We start from the raw sequence: 4,446 nt of genomic DNA, 5'->3' as shown, positions 1-4,446 counted from the left end.
CATGGTAGAGCATGCGTCCTTGTTATATGTTGAAGCATCTTTTGGGTATATGCCCAAGAATGGTATAGCTGGGTCCTCAGGTAGTACTATGTTCAATTTTCTAAGGAACCACCAGACTGATTTCAAGAGTGGTTGTACCAGCTTGCAATCCCACCAACAATAAAGGACTGTTTCTCTTTCTCTACATCCTTGCCAGCATCTGCTGTCACCGGAGTTTTTCATTTCAGCCATTCTGACTGGTGTGAGGTGGAATTCAGCTTCTTTTATAGTATCAATCTGATTTAAATCCCAGAAATGGCATCTTAATATCAATAAATTCAAGACTAATACATGAAAATAAAAAGAAATCTTAAGTGAACTTCAAAGTCCACAGTAGACTTATATATATTCATTTTTGTGGTTTATGGAAAGCTTATGATAGTAACATCAAAAGAAGAAAAGATATCCTTTTAAAACTCACCTTTCTATATTCAGTCAGAATAATAAACTATTAGCTCATAGAGATAAAGATAACTTCATTAATGACAATAGGAAACTGGCTCCAGTATGAGCAATTTCTGACTCTTATCTTTTGTTTGCAGTCTCAACTTCAAAAGAGTAATGAGAATCAGGTTTGCCTATTCACATCTGAGAGTCTCTGTGAAGGCTCCAAGGAAGTGTTCACATGTATGAAATCATAAGATGGTCTTTGAGATGCACTATGTTAGTATAGTTTAAAACACGATGTATTTCTACAAGTCAACTACAACTGAACATAACTTTAAATACTCTCCAGTGATTAAAAGTAAGAATATGGGCTGGTGATATGCTGTTTGTATGGCATATATTTCATCAATATGAAATAAACATACAAATACCCAAGATGCCATTTATTAAGGGCAGATTGTTTGTGCAGTGATCACTGTTTCACAGTGTAAAAGATAAAATTATCTGTATACATTTAAAGGGAGAATCTAAGTAATACCATTGTAATCAAGTTAGGTGGACTGAATATAATAGAAAAAATATTTTTGATGTACTATTAAAATATAAAGTCTTAATGATGAATTTTAACCAACTATGGCCAAAACAGCTCTTAAAAATGGTAGCAACAATCGCTCTCACATTTATATTTAAACATCCCATGCTCCTGGATTGGTCTTGGAAAAATGACAACTAAAGGAGAAAAGCAATGAAAATTAGAACTGAATAAGATGATGAATGATGGTGACTGGCTCAACAGGGACCATTGCAACTGAGCACAAGTGAAGGAGGTCTCCCCTACTCCACACCCCTACCCCATGACCCTCTCTATCCAGTGCCCTATGGAGAACTCTTAATTACATATAACTGTACAACATTTAAAATCGTTTTAAAGTATTTTAGGCATTTACATAATTAATTTGATAAACTCACACATGCACATTTATAAGCAAGGCAAGTTACATGAAATCATCAGACACATTTTGTAAAATGTGTGTTTACATTATGTATATGCATGTGCTTGTGTTGTGTGGAGGATGAAGGCCAGTTTCCTTTTACCATGGGAATTTCAGGGATAGAATTCTGATCTTCAGGCTTGGAGGCAAATGTCTACATGCTGAGCCATCCTACCAGTCTCTAGGCATAAAGTCCTAGTTGGCATGTCTGTTTCTGTGGAACAAACCCACCATAATATAAAACAACTCGGGGGGTGGAAAGTTTATTTTAGTGTACAGGTTACAGTCCTCCTGACATTAATTAGCAACAGAAGAAATGTCACATAATTATGCCTGCAGGCCAATCTCATGGGACCAATTCTTGGTTGTGGTTCTTTCTTCCAATGTGACTCTAGGTTTTGTCAAACTGACAAAAGCTCACCAGCACACATATATTTTGAAAATTCAATTTTAAACAAAAAGAAATGAACACATTACACATAACTAACCATAACTTTCACTGCTTCAGAGAAAAAATACTTTCATATGAGTTTCAGATAGAAAACTTTCAATGTTTCTTTGGCAAAAAGCTAGAGTTAACAATGATTTTAAGTCACTTCCACTTTTCTCCATATATTTTATATGAATACAAACTTTCACAGATATCTTAGTCTTGTTTCCTTACAAAAAACATGATTCAATACTTACTGTAAATAAATTTTATCTACAGCTATAAAAATCTGTTGAAATCAATAATGGCAATAAAAGGCTCCTCCGGGCCCCTGCGCCTGCTCCCAGCCATGGTGGCCAAGCTCACTGCTTTCCTCGTTTGCCTCGTTTTCTCCTTGGCCACTCTGGTCCAGAGAGGATATGGAGGATGCTCTGAAAGAAACTTCCTCAGTAAAGCAGAGATGGGACCACTTCAGCACAACTAGGAGACCAGTAACAACCAGAGCCCCAGCAAATCCAGCAGAGAGATGGGACCATGTTGCCACTACTACCACTAGAAGGCCAGGGACAACTAGAGCACCATCAAATCCTATTGGACTTGGTGGGTTTGACTTGGAAGATGCCTTGGATGATCGAAACGATCTAGACTGGCCCCAAAAAGCCAAGTGCAGGAGAAGGAGGAGGTTTGTCAGACAAGGATCTTGAAGACATCCTGGGAGGTGGGGGATACAAACCTGATAAGAATAAAGGTGGTGGTGGTTATGGCAGCAGTGATGACCCTGGATCCGGCATATCCACAGAAACTGGCACCATCGCAGGTGTGGCCAGTGCCCTTGCTATGGCCCTGATTGGAGCTGTGTCCAGTTACATCTCCTACCAGCAGAAGAAGTTTTGCTTCAGCATTCAGCAGGGCCTCAATGCAGACTACGTGAAGGGGGAGAACCTGGAAGCTGTTGTGTGTAAGGAAGCCCAAGTGACATACTCAAAACAAGAAACACAGTCTGCAGAGCCCCCGCCACCCGAGCCACCCCGGATTTGAGGCCCTGTTCAGTGGCAGGTGCATATAAAGGGAGCCACCGCTTTTGACCCAGCTCTGGATTTCATTTGCCAATCCTTTCCCCAAGTTTCTTCCCATGCCACTGGCTTCTTATTGTACTGAGTTTTCTGGACAAGCCTTGGGTGTTTGTGAGTTGTGGTTTCTGTGCCCTTTCCTGCAGACTATGGGGACTGTTCTACCACGGGTCCTCTGAAGAGGCTTGGTGCTGAGACTTGACACCCAGATTCAGCAGATTACTAGCACCAGCATTGAAAATGTCTGGGTCATAGAGACAGCCTGATCCAGCCTTAGCATGGGAAAGGAGGATGCCCAAGGTGGGGGTGGACCAGAGGATGGTTGGGGCAGCACTACAGAACATTTCTGGTTAAGCAGTCTCTAGGTACTGTGAAACTCTTTATCTACATGCTGTAGTGGGTTGTTGTGCTACTGATCACTGAGAGTTGTAAGGGGCTGGCATCTGGAGCCTAGTTTGGTCTGGATCTACCTGCTTCCTGGATTGTTTCTTTGGCTCCAGTGAGCTCTATAGTGAACCCTGCAGGTAAAAGCTAAGCTAATTTTCACCCCATGTGAACTAATAGTTTGCCATGTCAAGAAGCACTTCTGAAAGCAGAGTGTGTCACTGGGAAGGCAAGATTCACAGCTCCTCTGGACAACATGATTGGCACCACATATTCCTCAGGCTGTGAACTGACTCCTTCACCTCTGCTGAGCTAGGATGAGGCAACACTCACCTTAAGAAACTACTGAACTCTTGTGCTATCTGACTGCATGCCTTGAGTGTGTTTGTTGTTTAAAGACTATTCATGGTGGAGGGCTGCTGGTGATGTCATGTCTCCAGGCTGTCTGAACGCTCACTCCCACTGTATACCTGTGGTCAGTGCCCCTTTTGTTTGGTCCCAGTCAGACCAGGTCTGAGGATCTGATAGGGAGGCTGGAGCACTGGGGAAACGACACCAAGATGGGAAAAGAAAAGAGCTCATGGCCTCGGGAAGCCCCCCTTATTCTTAACAGGAAGTTACTTAGCAAAGGAAGCATCGCTTGCAAGATGTGTCCATTTCTAGAACCTCCTAATTTGCTGGTCAGATTGTTGTCAACTTTGTCAGGATTGTGCCTTACTGACACCAGGGACATCAAGAGATGATGGTACCACCATTTGTCCAGTGCTGAGATAAGAGGTGTTTTAAGGAAGGATTTTGCTATTCCTGGTCTATTGATACGTAGCTAGGTTAATCTCAGGGGGGTCGTCTACCTTTATGCTGAGGCCTGTCTGATGGCAAAGCCCTCGAACCCCACAGCCATGATGTAAAATACATGCCCTCTTGTTAAACTGTTTTCTCAATATCACTGGTTCCAGTGAAAAAGAGCTCGAATTTGCTCTCCCTTAGCTACCTCGGTGCCTTCTGCATAAAGCCCTTCTGCATAAAACCCATCACTCAGCCCGCAGGCTGGACAGGCCTGGGCGGGCCATCAGCTTCCTGTTCATACAGTCTCATCCCAGGGGCCGAGCTCCTCTTTCCCACTGGCATTTTATACTTCGTGGGG

General features: G+C 42.5%; 1 pseudogene across 1 annotated transcript; it reads left to right on the top strand.

The window, feature by feature from the left end:
• The first annotated feature begins 2,197 nt into the window (after window positions 1-2,197).
• LOC308420803 (CD99 antigen-like protein 2) lies at window positions 2,198-3,082 on the top strand (annotated as a pseudogene). Its single transcript has one exon. The product of its transcript is annotated as a CD99 antigen-like protein 2 (transcript).
• Window positions 3,083-4,446: the final 1,364 nt, after the last annotated feature.

This window comes from Micromys minutus, assembly GCF_963924665.1.
Source record: "Micromys minutus genome assembly, chromosome: 5".
Taxonomy (NCBI): domain Eukaryota; kingdom Metazoa; phylum Chordata; class Mammalia; order Rodentia; family Muridae; genus Micromys; species Micromys minutus.
This window is presented reverse-complemented; position numbering and strand designations above follow the sequence as displayed.